Source organism: Pyrgilauda ruficollis, unplaced genomic scaffold, assembly GCF_017590135.1.
Source record: "Pyrgilauda ruficollis isolate IOZ18807 unplaced genomic scaffold, ASM1759013v1 scaffold4, whole genome shotgun sequence".
NCBI classification, from domain to species: domain Eukaryota; kingdom Metazoa; phylum Chordata; class Aves; order Passeriformes; family Passeridae; genus Pyrgilauda; species Pyrgilauda ruficollis.
The window spans coordinates 21,710,338-21,728,851 of record NW_024525489.1 but is presented as its reverse complement, the minus strand read 5'-3'; the positions used below and the strand labels follow the sequence as shown (position 1 = coordinate 21,728,851).

General features: G+C 45.7%; 1 protein-coding gene across 4 annotated transcripts in view; it reads right to left on the bottom strand.

Annotated features, from left to right (window-relative positions):
• The window catches only part of SERTAD2 (SERTA domain containing 2), an 81,223-nt gene that overhangs the window by 24,044 nt on the left and 38,665 nt on the right, over positions 1–18,514 (bottom strand). For 2 of the 4 annotated variants that reach the window (XM_041476907.1, XM_041476908.1), the window contains exon 2: positions 369–526. The exons of 1 other annotated variant lie outside the window; for it this stretch is intronic. The gene's annotated coding sequence lies outside the window, so the exon portion shown is untranslated. Of the gene's footprint in view, positions 1–368; positions 527–17,294; positions 17,472–18,304; positions 18,385–18,514 lie in introns of those variants that run through there. One more of the 4 variants, XR_005955913.1, reaches the window with a different exon arrangement.

Here is an 18,514-nt window from a genome sequence, read left to right as displayed (position 1 = left end):
CCCCCCACCCTCCTCCTCCTCCCCCGCTCCAGCTCCCCGCGCTGCCCACGCGTGCCCCGGCCCCGGGCGGGCGGCGCGGCCCCCGCGGCTTCCCCGAGGAGCGCCGGGCCGGCACAAAGGCGGGTGCCAGCGCGCCCCGACCGCAAATATGACAAGTATCCCTGCTATCCGGTGGCGGGGACCCGGCCGGGGCACGGGGCTCTGCCAGCGCTGCTCCCCGCGCGGGGCTGGCCCCGGATTGTCCCGGTACAACCCCAAAATCTTCCCCCGGCACCTCCGGTCAGCCCCCGGCCCGGGCAAGCAGGGGCGAGGGGGGATGTGGAGAAAGCCCGGAGCGCTGCCGGCCGCCCCCCGCCCCGGGACCTCACCTGGGAGCCGAGGGAGGCGGCGGCCCCCGTCCGTGGAATCCTCGCTGCTAATTTGGGCTGTGCAGATACCACCGAAGCACAAAAATGAGGCCAAACGGAGATGTTCGGGCGCGCGAAGACTTGGGGGAAGGAGGGAAGCGCTCGGCACCAGGCGCTATCTGGAAAGAAGACGATTATTTTAAGTCACCTCGATGACTGAGTTTTGAAAGGGGCCGTAATCCCAGCCGGCGCTGTTAAAGGCGATTCAAACACCTCACAGTTTTGGCTGCAGCCCCAGCAGGCATCTCGGATCGTTCCGGCCTTTCATGTTCCACTAAACCGGTTGTACTTCGGGACAATAAAGCTTTAAGACCTAATATAAAGGCGATTATTAGTCATTAATACCACGACTCATTTAGGTATTATGCTCAAAACGGTCTGTAATGATTTGTGATCAATCAAGATGATGGTCTTGCTAGAAACTAAGTTCCATTTTCAGCTAGAAAACCGAAAAAGAAAAGGATACCTTTAGAAGAAATGTTTCCTTACCCTGGAAATTGTATCTGACAAAAATCCACAAAGGAAAAACAACACCAAACCATTAAAATAGTGAATCTGCTAAAATAAAAGGGGACTAAGTGCTGATTTTATGGATTCTTAAAATCAGAATTGAAAAGGCCCCATCACATTGATGTTAAAACACCAGAACTGGCACTTGAGCACTCTGCTGAACTCACTAAAAATAAAGGAAAGGGCATCAGATCTAAAAACTGACGTTTTATTTTGTAGGTTTGGGGGCCTCAGCACACCTTTCCCTTTCCACCCGTGCTATTCCTTAGAGGAGATCCAAGCTCTCTCATCCCTTATCAGTGGCACAGAGTTAGCCCTAAACCAATCTGCAAAGCAATTCACGAGCCATTTACTAGATTTTGACGAGTGATTTGCAGATTGCCCAGGAGCTGGCAAACATTAAAACCAGAATCTCCCTGGCTGGATACTTTCCAGCAGCAAGGCACTGAAATTTGGTCCTTCTGCCCGGGGACACAAGTCTCTCCCTGAAATTACCAGCGTCACAATAAAATCACTAAATAAAAGGAAAAGGTTCATCTTCTTTAGGGCCTGAGTGATACCTGTTCAGTGGGCTTCTGCCTACTCAAAAGCCACGCAAAATATCTGTAATACTTGCACACTGTTGGCTGGGTTGTTTGGTGTTTTTTTGCATGCCAGATTCCCTGAATTTCGGGGCCCCATCCCACCCTCCTTTACACCAGATTTGTAAGCCAGCGGGATGTGGCCTTGCGCAATCGCGCCGTGGATGCGCCCAGCCGAGCAGCGCCTGCCTTCCGGAGCTCAAAGTCCGCAGCAGGTTTACAGTCCCCGTGCCTGGGTGTGTGCACGCTATCACCGGCACCAGAGGCACAACCACAAACATTTGCTAAATAAGCAGCTGGGCTCCAGCCCGATGTGCACAGCCCTGATCTTGCCATGCTACAGTCGGCAGTAAAAAGCCTGAGCCTGTGTCATTCGAGTTTTAAACGCTTCTGACTTCGCTCGGTTGCTCCAATTTTACACCAGCATAAGAAAAAGCTCACCGCCCCTTCTGTTTCCTACTGTAACTCTCCCGAGTCTTTCTTGGCAGGAGTTTATAGTCACGCTGTAACTCCGATTGTGCCTCCGAACACAACTAGTACAACCTGCATCCACACTCAGAAGCACTCCCAGCTGAGCATAGGTCACGATACGAATCGATATGAATAGAGCTCCTTCCTGTGCTCCGTGCACAGCACAGGCTCCAGCGCGGCGGGACGAGGTTGGGTATGCAAGGAGAATAATCCCGCTGCTGGCTGCTCCTCACATGGCCTCGCACCTGATTGAGGGAGACCTTTCTGGCCAAGAAACTCCGCTCTGCAGCTCTGGAGAAGCCTGACCAGAAGGTGTCTGCAAGACCCAAATACAGTTTGCCTGAACACTTCAGCAAGCACGGAGAAGCAGCCTGCAATGGAGCCACAAAATGCTGTGCTAGGAAGTGTGTCGGCAGAGGTTTCCAGAGGCTGCGGGAGCGGGAGGGGGGAAAAGTCTGAGTGTCTGCAAGGAGGAGCCACCCAAAATGCATCCCATTTCAGAACCATGCATGTATGGGCTTCCCAGGGAGCAGAAGCACAGGTTTAGTTGTGCAGTCGTAGCCTTGACAGAGGCCCTTGAGCTGCTCACATGTGAAGATGACACAGTAAAAGAGAAGGAGCTGAGCTGTGTCTTTCTGCAGCAGTACCAGCCTGATGTGGGCTACAGGCATAGCCTGAGTGCAGCCCTGTCTTTCAGCAAGGATGGTCACAGCCTGTCTGATCGAGGCCAGGTCTCATGAAAATAATTCAAAAACCACCCCTGCATTGAAGATAAATAAATGAACAAGGTAATAAATGAACAAACAGAAATCAAAGATTGGGAAGGGGGAACAGAGACTGGGACTTCATAAATCAATTCATTAGAAACACTACAGACTGCCAGGTAATCTGCCTATCAACACGGATGCTAATTAGGAAAGAGTAGCAAAGTTTGTGCTGGAATGTTGGCATCCCTTACATTTTTCAAAAATAGAGGGAGTGAACTGCTTCCTATGCTTCTAATTGCATCCTTGGCCTTTTCCTTTCTGATTGCAATACGTATGAATACTATGGGATTTCATCAGGTAATTGTTCAACGCAACTTCATTTTCTCCCTGGATGTCTTTGTTTTGGTGCATGCAGAAGCTGGCAGGCAAACACCTAATACTGCCCCCCAGGGCAGACAACTTTTTGCAAATAAAGACCCCCTCAGCACCGGTACCTTGGGGGAAGCTAGACAAAGGGCCTGCCTACAGCCAGAGCTGCTCGTTCCACTCGAGCAGCGAGGCTCTCCTGGGTAAGGAGAACGCGCTGCAAGCAAAGGCACGGTTAAACACTGCTCACACCTCGTGCAGGCTCTCTTCAGGCTCAGCACTGACCCCAGGAGTAGGGCCCTTCTCATGTGAGGCTCAGCCACAAATAATAAGTTCCTCAGTAAAACACTGGGGTGCTGCATTACTGCAGTCTGCACCTGTACAAAAACAGGGAGGGAGCTGCACCTGGGAGCTGGGCTCCTTTCCTTGGGATTTCAATGGGTATTTTTTTTCTTTTTTTTGCTGGTGCAATTCTAACACGGCTGTCCCATGTGTCCCACGGCACAGGAGTCAGTAAAAATCAAACAAAGCAATGCTCCACCCATTCTCACTCCAGTTTTAGCTCTTCTCCCCACCTTCATTTTCTCCTTTAGTTCATATTTTTCTCCTTTAATGTGTTTGTGGCAGTAGGAGAAACACCATTCCCTAGAATGTATAATATGCTTAATTATCATTCTCAGTTAGTTCTCTAGGAAAAAAAAAAAAAAAAAACCCTACAGGAGAAATCAGTTTAATTAAAGAGTATGACCAAATGCAGCCTTAGTTCTAATGCAGTATCATATATTATATGTCCAGTTGGGCAGTTGATCTTCTTTGGGTAAAATGAACAGCGATGCAAAAAAACGAGGGAGCTCATGAATCAATATTCTGAGTGCAACTAACCCCTTTTGTATAGTTATTCCAAGCTTCCTACAGATTTTGATGACAACGTCGGTTCCCAAATACTGCTTTTGGCTTTGGTAATGCAGGAGCAGGCCTGTACAGCCCAGTAATAGGAAGCTATTGCTTGACAGTATCAAGTGTTGTGCCACATGGTAAATTCGTTAAGTAATTAAGGAAAAAAACCCCAACTTTTAACTCCAGGATAGCTCTCAAATAGCCAGACCAAATAAAAATCCCGAGTGTGTGTGAACAACAGGGGTAGCAAGGTTTCATCTGAATGTAAGATTTGGTGATTTAGATGTTTTTCAGAAGGGCTACTCTTCACATACTAAATTATTAAGGAAATATTATGGAACAGGATTATCAGGAAAGAAAAAAAAAGCAGCGTGCATTAGCTGGCTTAGTCAGAGGAGGTTTTGCTGCATTCCTCATGCACGGAGATGACTCCCTCCCTCTGTAATTCCCTGTGCACTCCCAGTCCTCTGTAGACTGTTGGTGTGCATCATCCTTGCTCCAGCTGAAAGACTGTCCTCTGACAGAGGTTCTGGCTGCCTACCATTGCTGTGTATCTCCTCATATCTTTCTGCCTTTTAATAAAACTCTGTGTTCCTTTCCAAATCCCATTCAGGCTGCATTCCCTGCAAGATGTGCTTCATTCCTGGCCCAGGCCAGACTGTTCACACTGGCACTGCCTGTATGGCACACAGGCTCCTAAAACAGTCTCCCCTTTCCAGTCCTGCTTCTTGTGACACAGAGAATTGTACTCTGCACTGAGCTGAGTTTTAGACAATGTCAGGCTGCTTTTCTTTCCCTTTCAATGCTCATTCTGCAGTCTCTATCAAAAGCACAAGTCATTCCTTTCTGGAACACTTGGTTACTTTTTTGAAGAGAGACTACGCTGATGTCCTGATATTCATCTCATACCAGGGCCAGTGGATCAAGGGGGGAAAAAAATCTGCAGAAAAAAACAAAGCTTCTGATTTAGACTGAGGAGGGAATACTTCTAATCAAGAAAAAAAAACACAGAAACGGTGGGGAAAAATAGAGAGATGGCCAGTCTTCAGGCCTAATTAACCACTGGTGTAAACAGATGTCGCTGCAATCAAGCCAAAGACTTCGGGCCACCCACCAGCCTTGAGCACAAACCCAACACAAACCTGAAAATCTTAACAACGTGGGGCTGTCAAACATGCAAGCCACACACACTTCAGCACAAAGGTCACCACCACATCCCCAGTGCTGAGGGACCACCTGCTCCTTGCTCACCAGGGGAGAACAGCTCCAGTGCTCTGCCTTACCCTGAGCGCCGCACAGACTACAGCCCTCTCCTGAAGCAAAGCTGCTCCTACAAAGCTCTCCATGGAGCCATACATTTCTGGAGCACGGATGGATGCCCCCACACTTCTCCTAAACACTCTTGAAACCTGAAAGAGGCCTGGGTGCACAGGCAGGTTGGAAAGAGGCCTGGGTGCATAGGCAGCTGCTCAACCCTGCTGAGATGCCAAAGGCTCGATAGACCAAATGGGGCCACCAGTGGCATCACCAGAGACTTCTAGAAGTGATGTTCCTGCTCAGATTTGTTGCATTAAAGCGTTGTACAACAGTTAGAAGGAGTTTGAGGCTGGGAGGGCACAATCAAAATGGTGTTGTGGCTACAGTGCTGATGTAGGATGTTGCACAGCATTTCAATATGTTAAGCAGGACTTAAACCATGTCACTGGAGTTAAACGTGTTTGTGCTCAGATGCATTACTAGGAAAAAAACAAACCAAACCAAAACCAAACAAACAACAAGCTATCTCAATCCTTATTTATATGGAAACATGAGTTAATACATGGACACCTAAATGAATGCACTCACCTATAGCTGCTTTTTCTGGCTGGAATACAACCTGTAAAGCACATTAATGCTCCTAGTCAGATTTGGAGCTTGGGCCTATTGTTTAAAACTAGTTTCTGCAGCTTCTTAGAGCCTCTGGATTCAAAGAATGCTTACCAAGATAGAGGCATTTTCAAAGTAATTCAAATTTGCAATGATAAATCCTTTCTCTGACTGTCCCAGGTGCAAAATTCTTTACAGACGATGTTTATCTGTACTCCTTTCAGACAAAGGTTTCTGAGGGTCTAATTTTAAGTAAACAGTGAGTGACCTACACCACTTCTTTAAAAAAAAAAAAAAAAAGCAAAAAGCCAAAACCAACAAACCCCAATAAAACAGAAGTTGAATCTGTAGGGCCAAATTCAGAAGAGGAAGGAAAAAAAAAGGAGCTGGCAGAAAACCTAGCACAAGAACATCAAATGTAGCAGCATTAACTCCCACTGCCATTCTGTTCCTCTACAAATAATTGAAGTTCATACAGAACTGAACTCATTGAGTCAATGCAGTGAATGCACAAATCTTTCTGTTTTAACCCTTCAAAAATGTGTAACTCCTTACATTATGTGCAAAGAGGAGATTAAAAAAAAAGACTGAATGAGCACATCAGATGCTTTTAGTGACTATGCCTGTGGTAATGATTCATTTTGTCTTTCTACATTCCCTAGTGCTAGCACGGCTAAGAGTCAGCAGAAGCTCATACTGCAAATGCAGGTAAACAGACTGTGGGTGATGTCTGCATTTCTTAACTCTACCTAAAACCACTCCATAACCGTCAGAAATGCATTTTATCTTTCTGAAGAAAAAGGGAACTGCACAAATGAATTTAAGTTCTCCTCTAACCTTTTTTTTTTTTATGTTCTTTCACTTTAAAGGAAGCTGTTCGTTTATAGTGACCATTAGCCAAAGGCTAAAAGAGGTTTACACCTAATTAGTATTCCCAAGCAAGGATGAAACACTAAATCACTGCAAACCCACCCAGCATTTAGGTCCTACCAACAGAACAAAGGAAAAAAGCTGAAAATGCACCATTTATCATCAGAGTCCCCTTCCTTTCACACCTCTTAATGGTCTCTTTCTTCCTCCCACAGTGACTCTGGGGTGCTAATGTCCTTGAAATGTTGCGAGGGTCTGGAAGAGGAGAGGGGCAGCTCCCCTGTCTGGTCACACCCATATGACATAGCACGTGTGGACGTTTGCAGGGGTGCAAAAGAAAACAGTAGGGAAAAAAAAAGAAAGAAAGAAAAAGGAGATGTCCTGAGCAGGGATGGCATGGAGGTAGAGAAGAAGTGCTGCATGTGGCATAAACGATGGTGGTTTTCTGTGACAGCCATAAGCAGGTTGCTCAAACAGTAATAATTGTCCCCTTTTATTTTTGAGACTTGGTGAAGGGACAAAACAGAGACAAAATTGGAGTACAGAGGGAAACAAGTCAAGGGAAAGGAGTGGACCCAAGAAACAAGGAGGAAGAGCTGCATTCCCATTGATGGTGTTGCTACCGAGTCCAGGGTCTTTCCTTGTCTGATCACTGGACAGAAGCAGGAGAAGAAAATGACAAGAGGTGTATCACTGAGGCTTTCCCTGCCACAAACCTTCCCAGCACATGTGGGATGGGCAGAAGGCTCCCAAACCCTTCTTTCACAGAGATCCACTTTCCTACAGAGGTTCAACTTTGCAAACCAGTTTCTATCGGATTCATTAGTGAAAGGGCAGGTGCCAACGACTGAGCCATAACTCCTGCCTGCCGAGTGAAGTCCCTGCCCAGCCAGGGCAGCCAGCCCCAGCCACTGCAGAGAGAGGCACCAGACCCTTTGCAAGAGCTGGGCAGAAAGAGGCACCCTCTGCCAGAGGCTCACAGCAAGGGGCCAGCCAAGCCAAGGAGGGATGATTGTCCATCTGCTATCACTCATGCCCCAGTGCATTTTCTAATCATCCACACCCAGGGGACATTCCTAGTATGTTTCTTGCTAAGCAAACAATTCATAATAAACCCCAGCTACTTTGCTTGCTTACCTATTACCTACAGTAGAGTTAACCTTCATGTTAAATCTTTTTTCTTTTTCCCTCTGAATCTGCTCTCCTGCTAGCTTTGCTGTACTCTTGCTGGATGTTCAGACCCTGCCACAAGAGCAAAAGAAGTTAGGCAGCTGTCAAAGTGCTGATCATTTGACTCCACACAGATACCCAAATACTACTGCCAAGCAGGTCAGCATACAGAAACTTCTTTTTGCTGGCAGTGCTCTTCCAAGAAACTTTCTTCTCTGAGCAGCTGGGAAAGTGCAAGTGCCCGCTCCTTACTCGACCCGTGGGGTTCATAGAAAGAGCTGCCCCCAAGAACATCAGTGGGAATGGGAATGACTCCTACCAGCAAAGAGGAAGGCCGGGCATTCGATGGGCTTGTTTCTGTTTTAAAACCAGAACAACCTAAACCAAATCATCTCTGTTAGACAAACACTGTCTTCCATGAGATGTTCAGGTGAAAGACCTCAGGCTCCCAAGATCTTTTTGCTAGCTGCCACAGCTGATGTGGGCACAATAATGAGAAGGAAATGCATTTGTTGTTTTGAACTTCACATTCTTTCATTTAGCAAAGATTCCCCTTAAATAAATGGAAGTAGGGAGATCTTGGAATAAGCCTTAGCAAGTTTTAATCACACTTTTTCTTCTTGCAAGCGAGCCGTCATTCAGTAGCTAGGTGGTTCTAAATAAAGAACTCTAGTCAACAACAGGAAATAACTCCCACAGAAAAAAAAGGGCAGAATACAAACTCGCAGCAACTCTCGTACATAGCTCACAACGGTCTTTTGTTCCATGCACATTAAGTCCAAAATCCTTACTTTTCAGAACATGTTCTTACTCTAAGTAATTAAAAATTATTTTTAACTTGTCACAAGTATGGGTCCCTTCCTTGCTTTTCTCCCAAAAAAGTCACATTAGGAGTCAAAAAAATCACAAGCTATCCCTACTTTCCATCTTTCATTTCTTGAGTATGGACATTCTAGGAATGCCACATGATGACCAGGATTTAAGAAAGCTGATGATGGTGGGGGTTTTACCTTTTTTCTTTTTTTTTTTTTGGCAGGGGGAGGTGCACTGTTGTGTTCTCAGCTGCAGTTTACATCCTTCACAACGTTCAAAAACCACTGCATGTTCAGAAAGTACAAAGGACCTGGTCTGTGGGAGGGGGATAGAGGAGAAACCACACATCTCTAGCCACTTATTAAAAACTCTGGTTAGTGCCTGGAATCATCAGCTTTTAAACTATACAACATATCACACATAACAGGCCAATGACTGAGCACAGGCACCAAGCACAACATTCAAAAATGCACAACCAAAATCCTTAAAGAATACACTGGATGATTCCATCTGGCTTAGAAAAAGTGTGGTTTTAGTGTGCCAAGGGGGGAATTTTAAGATGGCTGCTGCTTGTTGGCTGCTATGGATAGGTCTCTGCAGGAGGTGGGAGAGCTTCTTTAGGAACGTTGCTATCACTTGTGGCAAGTATCTTCTGGAACACAAGAACAGATATAGCAGGTTTCAGTGGCCAGCTGATTCCAGCATCTCTCCATCAAATCACCTGACGTGGCTCTGTCACACTGCGACTGAACTGCAAACCAATTTCCATTCTAGAAATAGAATGTTTGAGTTTTACAGCTGCAAGAACCAGGGTTACAGTTCCAGGCTGGATTTTTGTCTCTGGAATATATGAACTGCCTCAGTGTGCACGTGTGTGTACTGTGTGTTTGTGTGCACATGCAATCATCACAAGTTTACACAAAGAGCAAATCACATTTGCTTCCTAATGCGCAATGAACACATGGGCTGAAGCAACTCCACATTCAAATCTAGCCCCAAATGGGTGGTTGTATTTTAAAGTCCTCAGCAGTGGGTTCAAACCTGAGCTTGCAATTATAGCCTTTTCTTGTTTAGAAAATAGATGTCACTGCTGACAAATCCAGACTCCTTCTGAACCTTCAGAAAGGAATAAAAATTGACAAGGTGAAGTATCCTAGAGCAACTGTCCCACTGTTCCCCAGCTCTCACCCCTTAGGTTAAATACTACAGTGATTTCAGTGGGACCAGCACACTTTAAAAGATGTAGTCTCTCTGTCTTTTTCTCTCTCTCGCTGAATGATATTTCTGCCCACATGCACTGACACATACCGTGTCTAACAAGGCTGTGATTCATTTTCAGTTCTAGTCATGCTCACAAGTGATGCAGTGCACTAGCTGTGCCTTCAGGATCTGCGTAATTTAGCTTCATTTTCTCTGCCCCCACCCTGCATTAAGTGAAGTTCCAACAAAGCCAAGTCATCACCCACCAACTCCCCCTCCCACCTGCTTGGGGGATGTATACAGCAGGAATCTGAAGAATAATAATAATAAAATTAAATTAGTTTTTTTAGAAAGAGAGAGGAGGGGATGAGAGCTTGAGAAATATCATGAATTGTTAGAAAGCTTTCTAACAGTGAATAATGTGAGTGAATAATGATAATGGGATGTATACTACCAGATCACTGAAGCAGCTGTATCAGTCCTGAATCATCTCCCCATACACGTTAAAAGCAGCACTGTGTCTTGCATCGTGAACATCCTGCAAGTTCATGCTAAAGAGTGATTGACATTAAAGCTGAATCCCTGATTTATGAAGGCAAACACCTCCTCAGCCTCTCCCACGGAAGCCTCGTGGTGACCACGCTGGTCCCCAGTCCCTTGCAGCCACTTTGACCAGGCGCAAATGTCAGCGGGAGCCGTCAGCACGTCCGTACTGCAAACCTCCCGCAGCCAGCGGCCACCATCCATCACGCATTACACACGGTGGTTTTGTGATACAAATTACAAGCTGCTTCTGAGCTAACTCCACGTATTTGAGGCATGAGGCCAAGCTTGAACAAAGTGAAAGACAGGCTTTTTATTTGATAAATCTCATTATCTCGCTGGCATTCAAAATTCATCTCAGACAGAGAAATGCATCACAAAGTAGTTCTCTAGTTACTTGGAAGAGCCAAGATGCTTTAATATGTAAGTTAAAAGGTGTTTACACACCCCCCACACTAACATTTCTAGCTCTCCTCCACCTTCAACCTGGAACTATGTTTTGATGGAACAGAAAACTTGATTTTCTAAAGCAAAACAAGTAAATCACATTCCTTCAGCAAAGATCCCTAGACAAAAGCGAGTCACTGAAGACTCCTTCAAGCAGATCTTAGTGATCTGCATGATTTCCTTAATCCCTAACCAATGACACAGGATAAAAGGAATTAGCACCAAAAGCTAGAAGGTACTTCAACATTACAGGTGTAATTCTGCGAGGGTCACTGTCACCACAGAGTTACAGTGAACTAAATGAACACATATCACCTTTCTTCCTTTATGTGAAACATCTACATGGTGGGAGCTTTGCATAAATCAGGTACAGACTCCCAAGCTAAGCAGCCTCTCCTGTTGCTGACCCCCATTCATGACCAACATCAGCAAGCCAGAGTAGGGATTAAATTCCCTACTTGCTGTAGAGGTCCATCTCCTTCTCTTCCCACTCCCCAAGTGCTGACTCATTTTGACCATGCAGCTCATCAGCCCACTTGCTGGCATGTCCCCACTTCAGGTCCTGTAAAGAAAGAATCCAAGAGCACACCAGAATTTTGAGCTACCCAAGGCTTGTCCAAGCCTAATGGTTGAGGGAGGTGGAGTTCATCTCTCTGCCCTCCCATTAACACCCTCTTTTCTGCCAGGACAAGCCTGGGCTGATCAGGAGCAAAAGAAATACATTTCCTCATGGTCATTTGTTCCTGATCCATTCTCCTCCTCAGAAGCTCCCAACTACAGCAAAGGAATGAAGAAGTGACCACAGCCAGGGAAGGGCTGATCTACATTTCTGATGTGTAACACACATGTGAAGGGGCCAGATCACCACATGAGGCTGGTATCATGAAGGGCTCTGGGAACATTCGGAGGAGGATAATTCCCAGGGCTGGATGCTCGCTGGGAGTAACGGGTCAGGCAAGGAAAGCAGCGGACTGTCATTTCAGCAGAAGGGCTACTGCCTCATTTTGCAAATTGAACAAATGAAGCACAGGGAAACTACGGGTTGGCTTATTGTGGAAATGAAAGTCAAGGCCATGTGTTTTGATTTCCTGAGCTCTCCACACAAGTCCAGCCTTCCTCATCCACGAAGTCATGCTGTAAACATCCTCAGGGCAGGGCCTACACCTCTCATTTGCTTTACGTCTGTGGCTTCCAATCTTCCACAGTTTGCAGATCCCTTCACACTTTCCAATAGGGCTGTGCATTTAAACCTGCTGACAACAGGTTTGCTCTCCCTGGCTTTCCTGCACATCTTGCACGTAGCTTGTGGATCCTTGTGAGTCTGTTCTTTGTGGCTCTCTGCAGATTCCTATGTGCCCCTCTCTTCCTGCCAATCTCTACACAGCAGAAAAGCCAGCAGCAGGCATTTTCAGAGTGGCCCAAACTCCGTCTAGCTGCCCTAATTCCAAACAAAAGCACAGAGCTTCCCTGTCATTTCAGCATTTCCCATCTCAAGGTATGGGAGCTGTTGATCTCCCACATGAAAATGCATTATGCTGTCAGCCCAGCCTAAGGGCTGTTATTTAATTTACTTGAGGAGGTAAGTGAAAGCCCCTTCATGCAAATGCTTACAATGTGATCTGGAAAACAGCAGGCGTAATTAGATAAAATGGCAGCAAAGCCCACCAGGGAAATAATGTTAATTCATGAGGATTTTCCTCTCCACCTCCCTCTCAGCAAGGTTTGAAGACAAGGAAGGGAGGGAAAAAAAATAAAAGGAAAAACCAGAATGCACGTCTATGATCTATCAAGTAGGAAAACAGGACAGCAACCGATGGGGTCATCTAGAAGATGCCTCTGCACATCACCCCTAGCAGGACTGGCAGCTCATGCTCCTAAGTGATACAGCACTGAAAGCAAAAATTGCTCTGTCACTGTCATAAGTTGATCTGAGTAGAGACATAACAAGCCATCACCCCTAAACTTCACATCATCTCCTGACCAAGGCCTAGCCAGGCCATGGAGATTTGTCACATCACTGCAGACCCCTGCCCCCACTAACAACAACACCAGAACTCTTTTGCAAGTCTTGAAAGAAGATCTGGCATTTCCAACCCACTCATGAATTCTTTCCCTCAAAAATATCCAAGAAAGGGTTCTGACCAAACTGTCACAGCATTGGTGGTAAAGGGGATCACGAGGACACCCCAATGCCAGCACATGTGACACTGATCTGACGGAGAGAAGCTCTCCCAGTGACCTGAGGAAACCACAGCTCTGTGCTTCTGCTGCTGCTGCCTTCTCCCTCCCACCTAGAAGCCAGCCAGGAAAGCCACCTCCTGATTGCTGACCTGCCACTACCAAAATGGATTCCAATTAGCCAAGTCACTCACAGCTATTAGGAAAGAGGGACATTTTTTGTTGTTGAGTAATTACTCCTCATGAAATGGCTTACATCCCTAGTTGATTAGGTCACAACACACTGTGAACAAATTGATGTAACAGAGATATCTTTAACCTGATAAATTAAGGCATACTTTCTCAATATAGAAAGCTTAATTGAAGCCATGCATGGGGTATTTACCAAAGGCATCTAGAAGCAGAATTGTAATGTGCAAAAATGTTACAAACAACAGTTGAGATCCAAAGACAGCAACCCATACACATCCAACTGGCATATTTATTGGAGGGAAAAAAAAAAGCCAACTAGTTTGTCTGTTTACTGTGAGGATAGCAAATGAGTCAAAGTGAACAGAGTAGTTTGACATCAGCAGTTAAATATGTAAAGGCAAAATTCAGGTGGCACATGTGAAAGAAAGACCTTGTTTGTTTGCTTCCCGACATATCTTCCCCCATCTATCAGAGGAGAAAACCTTTTTTTTTTTTTCCCTAGTCAAGGATTTACTTGCTGAAGCAATTAGAGATACACAAAAAAATACAGAAAATCTGAATAACCACACAGTAAATGTGTCACAGCAAGGGTTCCCAAAATACAGCCCATTAAGTCCCCCTAGAAGAATCCTGAAGTCAGCCTAGGTTGTATTGCAAATAAGCTCGATTACATTTTCCCTCCCTTCACCAAGTCCTAATCTTCAGTGTTCCTCCTCAAATAAAACTTCATCTTCCTGGAGAACAGCAACTCCTCCACCATTTTTATCAAGTCATCCATTGTAGTACACTGGTTTATTTAAAACCAAACCCAATTGCCCAAGCCCGTAAATACCAACTGCTTCCTGACTTTGGGACTTGCCCATCTATTAAAAAGGAAGCCGTTCACTTTACAGACCGTGGCCCTAATCTTTCAAACAGTTTTGCCTGCGCTTAGCAGGAGCACGCGAGCACTTCGGTCCAATGTAAGCATTTGCTGAAGTGAGGCCAATGTTTCCTGTTGTAGTTAAAAGCACATTATACAGTGAGGATGGAAAAATATGTCTGCAACACAAAATCAACCCTTCTCTTCCCATTTCAGGGCGAGGAGCTCGGGAAAGCACTCTCAATGTAAATGTATGTGACAAGGGCCCCGGTAGAGTGAGTGCCACGAACAGCTTTACACTGTGCTGGCTTTCTAAGTCGGGAAACCAACTGGGTGTCATTTAATCTCCCAGATTAAAATCACTTAGCGAATATTGTATTGTTTCAGTGCTCTCGCTGTCAGCGCAGCGTTGGGGGCCTCGCCGGCGCTCTGCTGCTCGCTAACTCACCACTAATGAAACCTCGCGCAGGAGCAGCTGCCGGAATCTGTGTCAAACTGCATCTGGCACCCATCTATCTTCCAGCCATCTAAATTCACCTCTGAAATCATACAAAAGCAGCCGCAGAGCTCCCTGCAGCCACTCCAACACACCAGGCTTTGTCTCATCAAGCCTGTTAAGCAATTTAAAGCAATTTATTTTTTTAATTTGCCTTGTGTTTTACAGCGGCAGCTTTCACAAAAGCAGCGAAGAAGTTAAGAAAAAAAAATTGAGGGGGGGAGGGAAAAAAGTGCCCCCTTTTCTTTTTTATTTTTAAAGGGAAAAAAAAAGCCTGTCAAGCTCTCAGTAGACTATCATTAAGCCAGTTTTGGCTGAAACTGTATGTTTAGGGGTTTTCCAATGGAGACACTCTGGTGCCTGCAACACTCAGACAGGGAGGGGAAGCTTCTATACAATTGTTGAATTGTTGTCATGGCTATTAAATATGCTGTAGCACAAATACCCAACAGGGCTGAAGGTTTGTCATGTATTGGCTCTGGAGAGGTATCAAAAATACTGGTATTAACTAGCAGATAACTGAGTTATACAAACACTGAATAAAAGATTCAGTCAGAAGTTTTAAAAGGTTTATTAATGTCACTCCAAACCCTTCCCCCCCACCTCCCAAATGGGGCCTAAAGTACTCTGTAAATTAAAACTATTTTACATTTACTGTAGTGTTAATTTGACCGAGTCTCCTCTAATGTTTGGGGTAAAACTGTCTCTTCTCTCTTTGCATTTTCTGCAGAGGACAGGAGTTTTGCTTCACCATCTCATTAGGCTCACGAGTGGCAGTTTGAGAGAGTGGCACAGTAAAGCCATGACTTGCTGACTAAAACAGGTCAATGAAAAACAGGCTAGTGACTGAAATTGAAACTTCTCATTTCTCTCAAGAAAAGGGTGTATTGTCAAGATAGAGTCAAGCATTGTCTGTTAAGCAACTTTCAGAGCAGCAGCGCTCAGCACGGCAGCACCACGAGCTCCCCAGCGCGAGAGGGGGGGACAGGGCCCCTGGCACAGCCCCAGCGCCCGGCCAGGCCCCGCGGGGACAGACGCCGAACTCTCCACGCCAGAGCCCAGCCAGCTGCCAGGAAGGAGCACTAAAGAACACGGTGTGCAGAGGGCAGGGGATGTGCTGGGCTCCCCTCCCAGGCTGAAGTTGTCCATCCAGCCAAACAGGTCATGATCCAGGTCTGAGTGACGTCCAGCCATACGGCATGGAGGACTCCAGGTGAGTGTGCCAGGCCTTCCATAAGGGCAGTGGTGGGCGAGTTCGGGAGGCGTTTCCTAGACTGAACGCTGCAAACTGCGGAAGGAGCAGGAGAAACAGGATCTGTCAACCCATCTAATTAAGGAGCATTTTCCCCACGCAGATTCATACACATCTCTCCAGGCTATAGGGCCCTCATTTCTTACCTCAGCCCAAAACAGACTGACTGTATTTTCCATTTCTATAACAATTTGTCCCCAGCATTTCTCAGGAAGAAGCACAATGTACATTTCGTACAAAAATGGTCACATGCTCATAGATACCTCTGCCTCTGCTGCTAATTCCATTGTGCCTATTCGCTGGGCAGCTAACCTTTTGCAGCAACTGAAATCTGAAAAAAAATGGAAGTGTCCTTCTTTCCTGTGAGCTTCCTCAAAGTAACCACTGCAACAAGAAATCACATTTTTGAGCAAAGGCTACCAGTCCAACTGCTGGCACTGCTGCTCCTCTAACCACTAACTAAAAAGGAGATTTGGATATGCCCTGCATAGGGTCGCTTTATAGGGATGTCCAAAATGAAATCACCATTGCTAAGAGGCTCAGCAAGTATCCTGGACAGTCCCCTCCAGCCTCAAGTTGAGCTCAACAGCAGGACTGACAACAGCCCCAGGATTGTGGCCACCAGGAAAAGCCACAGACATCGACAATTCATTTTTTACAGGCCAGTGGGCTGACCTCTGGCCAGCAGTGGAACAAGTCAGCTTAAAGGCGACAAAGCTCTGTATACCACTATAAATCATCCAAACCAACCAGCAGAAAATCTGTGCGCTGATCATGTTAGCTTATATCTCCTCTTTATTTTTTCCCTGTGTAAACAGAGTCCTCTCCCCCATCACCTCCCAAGGCCCATCTGGAGGAATCACAAAGGGTGTTCTCACATCCTGCTCCCTGAAGAAGCCGGTCCTGCTTGCTGAGTGCTTGCCAACGTCACGCCAAGCGATGACGCAAGCCCTGACTGTTGTCCAGGTGGTGGGGTGTGACCTATTTCTGGGCTACAGGGGTTTGGTTTGGGAGGGATGTGCAATGTCTAGGGATGGAGATGGGAAGAAGTGAAAATTCTCGTAAGAAAGTCAGGAACTGATCATATTATACATACTGGCTCTGTGTTTTTATAGGGAATTAAGAGGCCAAAACAAAAGCAGTGCCACAGCCTCAGGATCTTAACATCAATCTGCAGTGGAAGTAAGAAGGAGAAAGGATCCCCACTGTAGGGAGCAGAAATTTTTGCTGCTTACAGAACTAACATGTCCCTAAAATCTGGTTTCCTTAACAGTATATGGCATCAAAAGGAAAAATACTTTAAAGACACAAAGGCATTTCACTCCTCCCCTGCCTTCCAACAAGTACATTCATTCAAAAACAACCTGTCCAGCACCACTACCAGGTGTCTCAGGTTTCATGCATGAATAAGCTGTCCTGTAACTGGCACAAATATTCATTTCCCAAGTGGAGTATTTATTCAATCATTCAACTCTGACATGATATATGCAACCAAATGAGTTCCGTAGCAACAGGGTAAATTTTCACAGTTAATTCTCTCTTGCAGGATTTTCTTTGGCATTGGGCTGAAGCATCATCGGTTTGCTTGTCACTTGATGATTCTGCCATATTGTAGAGCAGCTATGCTGACCCAGGACACCGTCCTACGCAAACAAACAGTATTTCAAAATTTACAGCATTGCCCTTAAGCTGCAATCCAGAGGGCATCCCACCGAGGCTGGGGAAAAAAGGGAAGCAAATGCACTCGATTTGCTCAATGCACAGCACTCCTTTAATTAAAGGAGACTCTCAGTTGGTCTGTACCTACTTTTCTGACATCTTTGGGGCCTTCCAATCCTCCCTACCCCTTCATCCATAGGGAATTCTCTGCAGATACCTCTGCTAGCATTTTGTCTGGTATACTCAAGCCCGACAGAAATGTGGTGGGTTTGCATTATGTGGCATGTGCACACTGCCTATCCAGAAAACAAGCAAAACCTCTCCAAAATACCACATTCCCTCTATTGATTACGAAAAACTCCCCAGTTCCCATTTCCAGGAACTCCTAGAAGAGCAGGCGAGTCTTGATGCCTACATCCCTTAAATATAATTTGAGGGGAATTATTGTTTTAATAATAAAGAGAAGCTTTTTTTTCATGGGGGAAACCAGAAAACCAAACACAGCTTCTTTTATATCAGGTGCTGTGTTCATGTAATGAGTTTTTCTGTGGTGTAATAGTTTTCAAAACAGGGCAGCCAAGAATTGCTTTTTCCAGTTATCCATAAATCAGGGTTGGAGAGAAAAGAAAGCGTTCCAGAGTGTGGTATGCATCAGTCTGAGCAATCACTCCAGCATCGTGCAGGTAAACAGCTACACAGCATCAATTAGCTACACAACAAAAAAAGGGCCATCTGCAAACCAGAATGCAGGGGAAAAAAGCTTATAACTTTGCCAACACACCACTTATCTGTTCGAAGACATGGGAAACGGAGCTACCTCAAATTGTAGGGGTCACCAGAAGAAGGCACAGAGATCAGAGCATGGAGCAGTATGAACAGAGCAAAGGGGGAAGCCTCCTGAATGGAGAGGAAAATAAGAGCTAGAAACTGGGCAAATATGAGATAAAACAGTTATGTATCTAAACAAGCTGCAAACTGGCACAGAAAGAGCTCCAAAGCAAGGAGGTGGGGAGGGAAAGGCAATGGC